Source organism: Artemia franciscana, chromosome 16 (genome assembly GCF_032884065.1).
Source record: "Artemia franciscana chromosome 16, ASM3288406v1, whole genome shotgun sequence".
NCBI classification, from domain to species: Eukaryota; Metazoa; Arthropoda; class Branchiopoda; order Anostraca; family Artemiidae; genus Artemia; species Artemia franciscana.
In genome coordinates this window covers 36,459,887-36,475,166 of record NC_088878.1, presented here as the reverse complement: position 1 = coordinate 36,475,166, position 15,280 = coordinate 36,459,887, and the positions used below count along the sequence as shown (strand labels likewise).

The 15,280-nt window shown below is 33.6% G+C and overlaps 1 protein-coding gene across 3 annotated transcripts in view; it reads left to right on the top strand.

Annotated features, from left to right (window-relative positions):
- Positions 1–15,280, top strand: part of LOC136037402 (GRIP and coiled-coil domain-containing protein 2-like) — a 201,739-nt gene that overhangs the window by 35,792 nt on the left and 150,667 nt on the right. For 2 of the 3 annotated variants that reach the window (XR_010619926.1, XR_010619927.1), the window contains 2 exons: positions 1,818–1,955; positions 12,844–13,020. The gene's annotated coding sequence lies outside the window, so the exon portion shown is untranslated. Of the gene's footprint in view, positions 1–1,817; positions 1,956–12,843; positions 13,021–15,280 lie in introns of those variants that run through there. The other variant, XM_065720153.1, reaches the window with a different exon arrangement.

Genomic DNA, 15,280 nt, shown 5'->3' with positions numbered 1-15,280 from the left:
TTTGATGCCTAAAAAGGGCTCTGGAACATCCGATTTCAAATCGAATTAGCCTCCTTCAAAGTTTTAACGATCTCCCATTCCCAAAAATCTTATATGCCCCGGGTCATAAATTACAACACTTGCCCCTGGGCGCTGGGGTTGTTTCGTCTCGAAGTTTTTATTATCTGATCTTGGGGCTATTTTGTACAAAATGGCTATCTCAGAATTTCAATCGGATGTATTTGGAGAAAAGAGAGCATAAGGGGGGGGGGGCTAGTTGCCCCGATTATTTTTTACTCTTAAAAAGGTCACTAGAACTTTCGATTTCCAATCGAATGAGCCCCCTCCGAATTTTATGTGACCACCCTTTCCATATGAAGTGTCTCTGGGGGAAAATACTAATAAAACATTGAAACCTTATATCCCTTACTATTGGTAACGCTATAGCCTTGCCTGTAGCTTTAGCTATAGCTTTTCTTAATAAAGTCATAAATGTCTTCATAAATTTCTTAATAAATGTCAATATTTATTCCTTCGGGAGTAAATATTTGGTAAAATGAAATGAAACATTGAAATCTTTAAAGCTTTTAACAAGACAGTTAATTTTGCTAGAAAAAAGAATTTTTTTTTTGTACAAATGATAATAGTAATCTGAATAATGTTATTTTAAAAAAATCTTTGGGGGGACTAAAACCTAGGGAGGCACTTCCTCCCCTTTCCTCCATTGGTACCCCTGTACAAAGGAAAATTTTTCTATTTTGTCTCTACTGCGGTTTGCAATTAAACTGTACAACAGAAAAAGTGTTAATTACGATCTTTATCCGAAAGGGGGGCAATCGTGCATTAAAAGGAGGATTTGTTTTATATTTAAGCCAGATAATAATAAGCTAATAAAGTTTATATTTTTTTATTTAGACTTTAAAAAAAATGTAGCGTATACTCATATGATAAACAGAAAAGTTTCTTTTTTTCCTTTTTCTCCAAAAGCAAAGTTCTATTTATTAAATCTTTGGGGAGGAGTCACAGCCCAAGGGGTCATCCCCTCTTACTGATAACTATAAATGATATTTTTTCTCCTTTGTCTGTTCTGAGACTGGGAATAGAACTGTACAACAGAGAAAAATTTTAATGGCTATTTTAAAAAAGGATATTTAACCAAGAACTCTCATTTTAAGTGTGTTATTGTTTATTATTTTCTTTGCTGAAGACGGCCCTTAGATATAGGGCCGAAATATTCAAATAGTATTTGTTCATTCACTGTCTTGGGAAAAAAGTCCTCAGTATTCTCTCTTCTGTATTTGTATTATGGAAAGGCAGTGTGGTCTTCGTCATTATTTATATAAAATATATTTATGTTTTATGATTAAAAGGGTATGCTGTAAGGGAAGGAGAAAATATGGTAACTTCGATAAAAAAAACGTCGAAATCTTCAGCTTTTCGAAAAGGTTTGACTTTTTGTTGAACCCTGGATGCACACTTTGTCTGATTCATCTAGGTACCGCTGCACTGTTTTTTGGCAGCACTCCTAATAAACCCTTGGCGAAACGCCAGTGTCTCTTTTTGGATGAGAATTGGACTTTTTGGACTCTTTGGCTTGAGGATTAAAGTGACCTTGGTGAAGAGACATGGCCTTATAAATTATTGCAGTGCTGGTCTTTTATATGTGTGCCGAGTAGTAAGGGCAGATTCGCTGATTCTGTTTTTTCTTTAGTCCCGACGCCTTTCCCGCTCTAGAAGTTCACGGTGATTGGCTGGTTGGCAGTTACCGACATTACTGATTGTACAGTGAAGATTATTTTATAATCACATTTTCTACATATTCATTATCATTATTTTAGGACGAACTGGATTCAAAGAAAAAAGAGTGCAACCAACTGAAGAAAGACTTAGATTCCGTTGTGCACTCAGGAAGTGATGCTAAAGTTGAACTTATGGAAACAAAAGAGCAGTTGGCAACTGTCCAAAAGGAGTTACAAGTAACACGATTTCTTATCAATTGTACCTCTCTAGGTGTTGTTAGTGCTCAAACTGTATCGATAAAATAAATATACTTATTTGTAAAATAAATAATAAAAAGGTAAAATAAAATACAATGAGAAAATATAAATAAATAAAATGGATGAAAACTAATATAGATCAAATAAGTAGCAAAAAGTAATAAACGAACTATATACTGCCTTACTAAAAGCCATCTCTTTAGGTGATGTTAGTGCTCAAACCGTATTGATAAAATAAATATACTTATAGGTAAAATAAATAATAAAAAGGTAAAATGAAATACAATGAGAAAATATAAATAAATAAAAAGGGAGGCCTTGAATAGATTAGGTTGGAGAAGGAGCGTGCATAGCTCTGTTGGCCTCAGCTGGCTTGGTGCTGCAGTGAGTTATTATTATTAGTAGTAATAGTATAGGTAAAATAAATAGTAAAAAGGTAAAATAAAATACAATGAGAAAATATAAATAAATAAAATGGATGAACTAAAATAGATTAAATAAGTAGGAAAAAGTAATAAACAAACTATATACTGCCTTGTTGAAAGCCAGTGGGCTATGATTCTGCGTTGTCAAATATATAGCCTTAGAGCCCCAATGACCTCAGTTTCGAAACCTTCGTCAAGATAGAGAGGTCTTGAGCGCAAAGCATTTCTTACCTTTATTAATATTGGAATAAATGTAATAACGCCTCTTTGTTGATCCTCACAATAACTGTAAATTGTTGGTTATTACGATTCTTTGATTTAGTATAGTAATTTCTTAGGGTTTTATTTTTTAACAAAGAAGCCATGATGAATTTAATCCAATGAAAATGGGATTTTTATTCTAATTAAATAAAAATTCAAATACATAATAAACTTAAATAAGTAGATATAATGACAAAAATAAATACGAAATAAATAAAATGAAAAAAATAAAATAAGCTAATAAGTAAAGTAAATAAAAACGAAAATAAATGAGATAAATTACAAAAAAGTATTGAAAAAGCTATATATGCTCGTGCTCAAAACCAATTAAATATTTAGGGCACTAAATGTCTTAGCTTGATAGTTCAAATGACCTCAGTTTCGAAATTTTCATCAAGATACACCGATATCTTGAGGGCTAAGTAACCCTTACCTTCATGAGTATTTGAATAAATGTGGGTATAATGTCGATAATAATCTTTTTATTTGGAAATCCAATCTAAAGCCCTGAAATGGACCCAAAAGTGACACCAAATTCCTTGTTTTTTATACTCTCCAGAAAGAAACACTACAATTTCTGGAAACGACCTTAAAACATTAATTTTATCATTTATAAACGGAGACCATTTAACTTTGTCCTTCTTCCCTCTGACGTGCAAATATATAGGTGAATTTTCAATAGATTGCCTCTTTTTTTGCTTCCCCGTTAAATTAATAAGAAGAGAAAAGTCGGCTTATTAAAATTCATTGAGCAGCGTGTATATAATTTGGCCTATATATTTGTCCATTAGGGGGGGGGGGGGTTAAAGTGAAGTAAATCGTATTTAAGGATGATACAAGAAAGTATTTTAAAATGGTTTAAAATAGATTCTGGAATTTTATATTGTTTCATTCTGTGGAATGGAAATGCTAAACTTATATCGGGCTTAAAATTGAATTTGCGAGAAAATTATATTTGAAAATAAATACATCTATAAAATTATATATAATTATATATATTAAATAAATATATATATTAATTATATATAAAAAAGACATCGAGTAGTGTGTTCAGGAAATGATTATATCTATAAAATTATATATAATTATATATATTAAATAAAAAGACATGTTAATTATATATAAAAAGGTATCGAGTAGTGTGTTCAGGAAATAAATATATCTATAAAATTAGATATTATTCTATGTATCAAATAAATATACATATTAATTATATATACAAAAAAGGTATCGAGTACTACGTTCAGCTTGGCGCTACTCCAGAAATGGAATCCATATATTCAAGGATATATCGCCTGTGCAAAGCACCAGAATTGATTAATGCTGGTAATCTAGTCGAAAATATGGTTAAAAATCTGTGAATATCTAATTGAATTAATTAATTTCATGAAACTCTTTTCAATTCTAATTAATAAAAAGCTTGCTTTAATTTGTATTTAGCAAATGCTTTCGCAAGAGATTTAATAAGTGTATATCGGAAAGCAGTATTGAATGACTAGTGTTTGCAACTCAGCTAAAGTATAACGCAGGAAAACGCAGGAAACACAGTGACAGCATAGACACAGTATGAACTTGCATAAACATAGGAAAACGGTTAAAGCATATGTTTACATTAGCTTCATTTAGTTTCAATTAATTTTATGAGTTCAATAAACTTGTTTTTCAGTTTTGATTAATTTGAATTTATTACAAATTTGCTTAAGCTAGTTTTAAAGCAAGAAATCACATAAAAGTAAAGCAAGGAACCACGGCTAAAGAAAGTTTGACCCATTAATTTAATTTTAGTTAATTTTATTAATACATTGAACTCTTTTTTCTCAGTATCAACTAGTAAAGAATATTTTTAAAACTCGTTATGAGAAGGTTAAGCAAGAAAAAATGGTTAAAAACTTTGTGAAGCTTTAACTGTATTTAATTCAATTAATTTCGCTAATTTGTTAAAATCGTGTTTGAATTTAATTAATTACAAATTTCCTTCGACTCGTCATAAGAAGATGAAGCAAAAAAAAGGGTTAAACTGTTTGTGAAGCATTAAATATATTTAATTTAATTAATTTCGACAATTTATTAAAATGGTGTCTGAATTTAAATTAATTACAAATTTCCTTCGACTTGTCATAAAAAGATGAAGCAAGAAAAAAGGGTAAGACATATATGAGGTGTTAATATCATTAAGTTAGTTTTAATTAATTGCTTAACAAATTTAACATTAATCTCTTTTTGAGGAAATTTGGTGAAATTCGAAAAGTTTCCGTAAATATTCGCACAGCCTACGCGTTCCCACTAGATCGGTGCTAATAACGAATAAGAATAATGATAAGTTAATTCTAACCAGTTCTTATAACCCCTTTTTAGCACAGTGGTTACATCTGTCGCTACACACTAAGTGGCAATAGTGGCACAAAATAACGACGTGCCACTACGCAATAGGGCAATAGTGGCACTAAGTGATAATTTTCTACGCCAAATTAAGACAAAGACATATGCAACTATTCGGTCGTTTGTGGGCAGTGCATGAACGAATGAACGAATTCAAGATCTTAGGCAGAGCTGTAGGGAGCCAAACTGTGGAGTTAATGCTTTGTATAGAAAAGCTAATATATATATATATATATATATATATATATATATATATATATATATATATATATATATATATATATATATATATATACCGAAATGAGCCGTCGTAGCCGAGTCGGTTGGTACGCTGGATTTGGGATCCTTTGTCTGAACGACGCGGGTTCGAATCCCCGTGTACCCAATTGTTCAGTTTGGGACGGGGGTCAGTGACATGACTCTGTAAGCCTAGCCAGAGTCGATCCAGCTCTAAATAGGTACCTGGAGAGATCTGGGGAAGGTAAACAGGAAGGGTGTGCGAATGCACAGGATGGTTGGCCCCCAACCCCCCATTGCACATCCTGGCTGAAGGGTCAAGAAATGGAGATCTGCACCGCCGGTAGGGATTGTAAAGTCTAATGCTGTATCCTTTACCTTTTTACCTTTTATACCAAAATGTGGTAAAAGTAGACATTCAACACTGAGTGTCCGAAATTTCTTTTTCTCTACTTGGATTAAATCAGCTCTGCCAGTCAGCTTTGTCAGTCTTATGCAAGGTTTGATGTTAAAACTTAAAGTTAGATTAGCCTGGGTTAGGTTAAATTAGGTCATAAATATAAAATGGGTTAGAAACCCAATCTAACATAACCTGTCACCATCAAACCTTGCATAAAACAGAAAAAGCTGACTGGTAAAGTTGACTAAATCTGAAAGATTTGTTTTGTGAGGAAGAATTAGCGACATTACTAAAAGGATTATAAAGTAATAAGACTACAGGTGCTGATAGAGTGGTAAATGAGTTTCTTAATTATGAAGGCTCTGAGGTTAGAAATAAGTTACTGAAGATTAGAAATATGATTTTTGAAAAAGGAGAAGTACCTAGCGATTTTAGGAAAATTAAATTAAACCATTGTATAAGAAAGGTGATAAGAGTGAGTGTTGTAATAATCTAGACATTAGTGTAGTCTCTGTAGGTAGCAAATCACTTAGTAATATGATACTTTTTAAACTGAGAAATGCTGTAGACAAAGTTGTAAGAGAAGAAAATTGTGATTTTAGAAAAGGTTGAGGATGGGTTGACCAAATTTCCACTCTTAGATTAATAATTGAGAACAGCTTGAGCTATCAAACACCTTTGGTCCTCAGTTTTATATATTATGAGCAGGCGTTCGATTCTGTTGATAGAAGTTTTCGTATTAAATCAAGAGTTAAGCACTGTTGTGTTCTATCCCCCTTTATATGGATTATTTTGATGGATTTTGTCTTGAGAAAAGTGTTCTGTGTTTGGCACAGAAAAGGCAATGGAAGGACCACGGAATACAATTTGGAAGAAAAACTCTCTTGAATTTAGATTATGCGGATTATTTAAGCACCGTAGATAAGTGTGTATCTATCCCCCTTTATATGGATCATTTTGATGGATTTTGTCTTAAGAAAAGTGTTCTGTGTTTGGCACAGAAAAGGCAATGGAAGGACCACGGAATACAATTTGGAAGAAAAACTCTCTTGAATTTAGATTATGCGGATTATTTAAGCACCGTAGATAAGTGTGTATCTATCCCCCTTTATATGGATCATTTTGTCTTAAGAAAAGTGTTCTGTGTTTGGCACAGAAAAGGCAATGGAAGGACCACGGAATACAATTTGGAAGAAAAACTCTCTTGAATTTAGATTATGCGGATTATTTAAGCACCGTAGATAAGTGTGTATCTATCCCCCTTTATATGGATCATTTTGTCTTAAGAAAAGTGTTCTGTGTTTGGCACAGAAAAGGCAATGGAAGGACCACGGAATACAATTTGGAAGAAAAACTCTCTTGAATTTAGATTATGCGGATTATTTAAGCACCGTAGATAAGTGTGTATCCATCCCCCTTTATATGGATCATTTTGATGGATTTTGTCTTAAGAAAAGTGTTCTGTGTTTGGCACAGAAAAGGCAATGGAAGGACCACGGAATACAATTTGGAAGAAAAACTCTCTTGAATTTAGATTAAGCGGATTATTTAAGCACCGTAGATAAGTGTGTATCTATCCCCCTTTATATGGATCATTTTGATGGATTTTGTCTTAAGAAAAGTGTTCTGTGTTTGGCACAGAAAAGGCAATGGAAGGACCACGGAATACAATTTGGAAGAAAAACTCTCTTGAATTTAGATTATGCGGATTATTTAAGCACCGTAGATAAGTGTGTATCTATCCCCCTTTATATGGATCATTTTGATGGATTTTGTCTTAAGAAAAGTGTTCTGTGTTTGGCACAGAAAAGGCAATGGAAGGATCACGGAATACAATTTGGAAGAAAAACTCTCTTGAATTTAGATTATGCGGATTATTTAAGCACCGTAGATAAGTGTGTATCTATCCCCCTTTATATGGATCATTTTGATGGATTTTGTCTTAAGAAAAGTGTTCTGTGTTTGGCACAGAAAAGGCAATGGAAGGACCACGGAATACAATTTGGAAGAAAAACTCTCTTGAATTTAGATTATGCGGATTATTTAAGCACCGTAGATAAGTGTGTATCTATCCCCCTTTATATGGATCATTTTGATGGATTTTGTCTTAAGAAAAGTGTTCTGTGTTTGGCACAGAAAAGGCAATGGAAGGACCACGGAATACAATTTGGAAGAAAAACTCTCTTGAATTTAGATTATGCGGATTATTTAAGCACCGTAGATAAGTGTGTATCTATCCCCCTTTATATGGATCATTTTGATGGATTTTGTCTTAAGAAAAGTGTTCTGTGTTTGGCACAGAAAAGGCAATGGAAGGACCACGGAATACAATTTGGAAGAAAAACTCTCTTGAATTTAGATTATGCGGATTATTTAAGCACCGTAGATAAGTGTGTATCTATCCCCCTTTATATGGATCATTTTGATGGATTTTGTCTTCAGAAAAGTGTTCTGTGTTTGGCACAGAAAAGGCAATGGAAGGACCACGGAATACAATTTGGAAGAAAAACTCTCTTGAATTTAGATTATGCGGATTATTTAAGCACCGTAGATAAGTGTGTATCTATCCCCCTTTATATGGATCATTTTGATGGATTTTGTCTTAAGAAAAGTGTTCTGTGTTTGGCACAGAAAAGGCAATGGAAGGACCACGGAATACAATTTGGAAGAAAAACTCTCTTGAATTTAGATTATGCGGATTATTTAAGCACCGTAGATAAGTGTGTATCTATCCCCCTTTATATGGATCATTTTGATGGATTTCGTCTTAAAAAAAATGTTCTGTGTTTGGCACAGAAAAGGCAATGGAAGGACCACGGAATACAGTTTGGAAGAAAAACTCTCTTGAATTTAGATTATGCGGATTATTTAAGCACCGTAGATAAGTGTGTATCTATCCCCCTTTATATGGATCATTTTGATGGATTTTGTCTTAAGAAAAGTGTTCTGTGTTTGGCACAGAAAAGGCAATGGAAGGACCACGGAATACAATTTGGAAGAAAAACTCTCTTGAATTTAGATTATGCGGATTATTTAAGCACCGTAGATAAGTGTGTATCTATCCCCCTTTATATGGATCATTTTGATGGATTTTGTCTTAAGAAAAGTGTTCTGTGTTTGGCACAGAAAAGGCAATGGAAGGACCACGGAATACAATTTGGAAGAAAAACTCTCTTGAATTTAGATTATGCGGATTATTTAAGCACCGTAGATAAGTGTGTATCTATCCCCCTTTATATGGATCATTTTGATGGATTTTGTCTTAAGAAAAGTGTTCTGTGTTTGGCACAGAAAAGGCAATGGAAGGACCACGGAATACAATTTGGAAGAAAAACTCTCTTGAATTTAGATTATGCGGATTATTTAAGCACCGTAGATAAGTGTGTATCTATCCCCCTTTATATGGATCATTTTGATGGATTTTGTCTTAAGAAAAGTGTTCTGTGTTTGGCACAGAAAAGGCAATGGAAGGACAACGGAATACAATTTGGAAGAAAAACTCTCTTGAATTTAGATTATGCGGATTATTTAAGCACCGTAGATAAGTGTGTATCTATCCCCCTTTATATGGATCATTTTGTCTTAAGAAAAGTGTTCTGTGTTTGGCACAGAAAAGGCAATGGAAGGACCACGGAATACAATTTGGAAGAAAAACTCTCTTGAATTTAGATTATGCGGATTATTTAAGCACCGTAGATAAGTGTGTATCTATCCCCCTTTATATGGATCATTTTGATGGATTTTGTCTTAAGAAAAGTGTTCTGTGTTTGGCACAGAAAAGGCAATGGAAGGACCACGGAATACAATTTGGAAGAAAAACTCTCTTGAATTTAGATTATGCGGATTATTTAAGCAGCGTAGATAAGTGTGTATCTATCCCCCTTTATATGGATCATTTTGATGGATTTTGTCTTAAGAAAAGTGTTCTGTGTTTGGCACAGAAAAGGCAATGGAAGGACCACGGAATACAATTTGGAAGAAAAACTCTCTTGAATTTAGATTATGCGGATTATTTAAGCACCGTAGATAAGTGTGTATCTATCCCCCTTTATATGGATCATTTTGATGGATTTTGTCTTAAGAAAAGTGTTCTGTGTTTGGCACAGAAAAGGCAATGGAAGGACCACGGAATACAATTTGGAAGAAAAACTCTCTTGAATTTAGATTATGCGGATTATTTAAGCACCGTAGATAAGTGTGTATCTATCCCCCTTTATATGGATTATTTTGATGGATTTTGTCTTAAGAAAAGTGTTCTGTGTTTGGCACAGAAAAGGCAATGGAAGGACCACGGAATACAATTTGGAAGAAAAACTCTCTTGAATTTAGATTATGCGGATTATTTAAGCACCGTAGATAAGTGTGTATCTATCCCCCTTTATATGGATCATTTTGATGGATTTTGTCTTAAGAAAAGTGTTCTGTGTTTGGCACAGAAAAGGCAATTGGAAACCATGGAATCAAATGGGGAGGAAGAACGCTACTGGACTTAGATTATGCTGATGATTTAAGCATATTAGATGAAAGTATGAGCAAAATGAATGAACTTTTAGAGGCTTTGCTAGTTCAAGGTGCTAGAGTAGGTTTAAAAATAAATGTTAAGAAGACTAAGTCACTAAGGCTAGGAATAAGTGAAAATGAAAAGGGGACGTTGGGTAACGAAAAGGTTGATCTAGTGGACAGGTTCACTTACCTTGGTAGTATTATTAGTAAAGACGATGGAAGCAGTGAAGATGTTACAAAAGCAGAATAGCCAATGCTCAGGGTGTTTTTTCAAAGTAAAAAAAAATTGGAAGAGCAGGAAGAAAAGCATGCAAACCAAGATTAGAATATTGGAAGGTACAGTGATGACAGTGGTCAAATGTGGCTCTGAAGCATGGGCACTCCGAAAAGCGGATGAAGACTTACTAGATGTTTTCCAGAAAAATTGCCTACGGATTGTTCTGGGTACCCGGCTGACTGACCGTATTTCAAACAGTAGACTATACGAAAAGTGTGGTTCAATTTGTCTTTCAAGGGCTATAATGAGAGAAGGGTTGAGATCGCTAGTATACGTTCTGTAGATGAAGGATGTCAGATTGCAAAAGACTGTTCTTTTTGGCCATCCGTCTAGGGCTAAACATAAAGCAGGTCGTCCGTGGTTGGTGTGGCAGGATGTCATAAAGAAAAATTTAAAGGAAATGGGAGCTTCCTAGGAGGTTGTAAAGAGGGAGGCTTTAAATAGATTAGGGTGGAGGAGGAGCATGCGTAGCTCTGTTGGCTTCTGGTGGCTTGGTGCTGCGGTGAGTTGTTAGTAGTAGTAGTATAGGTTATCCAGAATGCCAAAATTTGCGCCTCTCAGGAATTTAATTCATTCAGTCTTTTAATTGAAATATTGAGTTAATAAATAAAATATTACACATTTATTATTTTGATTTTAATTTACCAATCATCTGGTAAAAAAATAGCATATACTGTTGCTTGGTTTATGCTAATGTTTTTGTTTATAAGAAAAGTGGTCAATTATCGAAACGAATTTTTTTTTTAGGGGGGTGGGATACTCTAAAAATTTCTTCATTGAAATGTTTTTGGAGAAAGTTAATATCTTGTTCTTAAACGTACGCTCTGTGGAATTTCGTAATTGCAGAGACATTTCTGGTATGTTTCAAAATGCCTTTATATTATGTATTATATGTATATTATTATACATATGTAATTAATACTGAAAAGCCGAATTTTATCAATACTATTTTTTTTAGTGTTAAATTTATTATAATAAAAGTAAATCTGTCTGAAATCAATAATCTTTTCCCGTCTACATTGATTTGTAGGACCTAATAAGAAAACTGAATACGGTAACCAAAAATGCTATTTTTCATATCTATGACCCCCTCCTTTAAATAAATCCACTAACTCCTTCCTTTTTAGGGTCGGGCCTTTAAGCATTTTCGGATATCATGGTATCAAGACAATATTTTGTCTTTTTTTTGTTAAGGTAAATTGGTTGCAGATTGTATCAGATAAAGTGATTTAACTTTACCGTGTGCAAATTACCAAGTAAATGAGATAGAGAACTTTTGTTTTACCTGTTTTAGAAGCTAGAAGACCAGGAGCTGGCACGTACGCCAGGAGGGGGGGAGGGCCTTCGCCCCCCCCGAAATTTTGTGAAATGTTTAATTTCCCTATGGTTTCTTGAGATTTCTGGCAAGAGTAGGACATTTATTAAGAATCTAGATACATGTGTGAAGCCTTTTTTGGGGGATTTTACAGTATGCAATTATCCGGTCAAGTCACTGCCCAATTATTAACCCATTTTCTGTCTAATTTTTTACCCTATTTGAAGTAATTAGCAATTGTACTGCTATTTTTTTTTGTAAAGAGAGTTTGCTTTCCACAGCAAAATAGAATTATCCTTGATATTAGGGTGTTTATCCCCCTTTTCAGGATAAACTACAGCTTTTAATGGATCAATTTTGGATACTATCATTTTTCATTAAAATCTACGTTTTTGCAATAGAAGAACTACCCCCCCACAGTACCCACATTGCACTGTTAACCCTAAATTTTCCCTTTCAGTGGGTTATAATAGATTAATCACTGGTTCTAAATGGCTATGAACATAACCTGAGCCTAAAACGTACTTTTGAGGCTTCAGTCTTCTTCCCCCCATCCGCTACAATACTACATATTAAAGTTAATCTGTATTTTCCGATATACTTGCTTTTTGCATTACTAAATAAAAAAGTGCTACTTTATATCTGCTGTTTCGAAGGTTTTGCCCCCCCCCCCCGAAAAGTAAATACTGCGTACGTGCCTGACTAGGAGCTTCATCCTTAAAATCAGCTTTGCAAAATCTCAAATGCTTATGCTGTATGCTTATGCTTATTATGCATATGTAAGCTGTATGCTTATACTGTAAGTGCTTATGCTTATCTGTGAGATATACTGTAAGATATATTGGATTGAAAATACAATTTGAGTCACGGTAATGCTAGAATAACTGGGTCAGGAGAATTAGTATGACTGCAATTATTTAGCTTGTGAACTTCGCTTGTGAGCTTGTGAAGTTTGTGAGCTTTGCTTGTGCATTAGCGTTAGCTTGTGAACTCTGAGATTCATTTGTGTCCTCTTTTTTAGTTATTGTTATTTTTTTATCTGATCTTAATTCCCACTTTCTTAAAAATAGGACGTTTCAAAGAAGTATGCCGAGCTTGAGGAATCATCTCGAGGGAATGTGGAGCAGCTATCATCTGATTTAAATGGCCTGAAATCTATTGTTTCGAAATACGAATCAGAGATAAAATCCCTGAAGGAGAGTCTTGATGCTGAGAGGGCTAAAGTGAAAGATGTAGAGGTCAAAGTGGTAAGTTAATATCTTACGTATTTTTTTTCTAATCTGAATTATTATAACTGGTATATATCAACATGTCACTATGCTAAATTATTCAATATACAAAACTGAAATTGTAATAACTTATATGCTCCAGGGCCGCATCTAGCATTCTTGCTCCGGGGAGGGGGGATACCAGAAAAAGATGTAGAGGGCAAAGTTATAAGTTAATATCTTACCTAGTTTTTTTTTCATTCTAGAGGGCTAAAGGCGTCAAACTGTTTGTGAAGAGGAAATTCAATTTGAATTTCCTTTTCTATATATTTCTCCACAAATAATTCACGAATTGTTGCTATCTAATCTGTTTGATGGAGATAAAAGAATTTTTTGTAATAATCAGGAGGGCTAAAACAGATCATCCGCAGCATAAAAAACAATAAGAAACATAAAATAAAAAGTAAAAATATATAAATAAACAGTAAAAAGCAAAAAAGTAAGAAAAAGTAAAAACAAACAGTAAGAGAATAAACATAAAAAGCATAAGAAAACAGACAGGCTGAGAGGGCTAAAGTGAAAGATTTAGAGGGTAAACTGGTAAGTTAACATCTTGCCTATTTTTTTTTATTCTAATCTAAATTATTATAACTAATGTATATCAACATGTCAATATGCTAAATGACTCAATATGCAACACTGAAATTGTAATAACTTATATGCACTAGCGCTCTTAAAAGGCAACAGACATATCCCTCTTCTTCCTTCCCTCTGCCCTCCCTTTTCCCGTTAAAAGAAAGCATTTTTCACACCTCCTTTCCCCGAATTTTTTGCAGTTTCGTTTATTAATTCATACTAATATCTGTTATTTTTAAATTTGATTTTGATTTGATTTCAATGAATGATCAAAATTATTAGTTTTGATTTCTAATTCGTTTGCTCATTCATTGTGGTATCTTTTGGTTTAAAATTGACTTATTTTGACTTTTCGGGGAAAGGTTTTGAATAAAAATGGAATAGTTGTGTTGAGGCTCTTTCAGGTTATTCACTGTTAATCACGCTTGGATTTGCAATTATAATGGCAAATTTTCCATTATAATGGAAAATTTTCCAATATATTTGATAGTTGGGAAATATATTGGATAGTACGTGGGGAGAGTGACTTCATTTATGTGGTTATTCGGTTTTAATCTCGCTCTTTTTTTGGGGAAAAGGTTCTTTAAAATCATACCGTGAAGGTATATTCGTATTTAATAAAACTAAATAAAAGCAAGGTAAATAAAATCCAGTTTAAAACTGACTTAACTTTTTTGGGGAAAGGTTTTGAATAAAAATGAAATAGTTGTGGGTTCTTTCAGGTTATTCACTGTTATCACGCTTGGATTTGCAATTATAATGGAAAATTTTCCATTATAATGGAAAATTTTCTAATATATTTGATAGTTGCGAAATATATTGGGTAGTACGTTGGGAGAGTTGGGAAACTGCACAGGGAACATAAACCTTATACAAACCTAACATGGTAAAATGTCGAATGATGGCAAAATATTCGTCTTTTTTATGAAGTAAAACCATAGGAGAGTAGAAAAATAAGACGCAAGAACTGCACAGGGAACATAAACCTTATACAAACCTAACATGGCAAAATGTCCAATGATGGCAAAATAGTCGTTTTTTTATGTTGTAAAATCATAGGAGAGTAGAAAAACAAGACGCCAAGAACTGCACAGGAAACATAAACTTTATACAAATCTAACATGGTAAAATGTCGAATGATGGCAAAATAGTCGTCTTTTTTTATGTAGAGGAGAGTAGAAAAATAAGACGCCAAGAACTGCACAGGGAACATAAACCTTGTACCAACCTAACATGGTAAAATGTCGAACGATGGCAAAATGTTGAATGATGGCAAAATAGTCGTCTTTTTTTTATGTAGTAAAACCATAGGAGAGTAGAAAAATAAGACGCCAAGAACTGCACAGGGAACATAAACCTTATACAAACCTAGCATGGGAAAATGTCCAATGATGGCAAAATAGTCGTCTTTTTTTATGTTTTAAAACCCTAGGAGAGTAGAAAAATCAGACGCCAAGAACTGCACAGGGAACATAAACCTTATACAAACCTAACACGATAAAATGTCGAATGATGGCAAAATGTCGAATGATGGCAAAATAGTCGTCTTTTTTTATGTAGTAAAACCATAGGAGAGTAGAAAATAAGACGCCAAGAACTGTACAGGGAACATGAACCTTATACAAACCTAACATGGTAAAATGTCGAATGATGGCAAAATAGT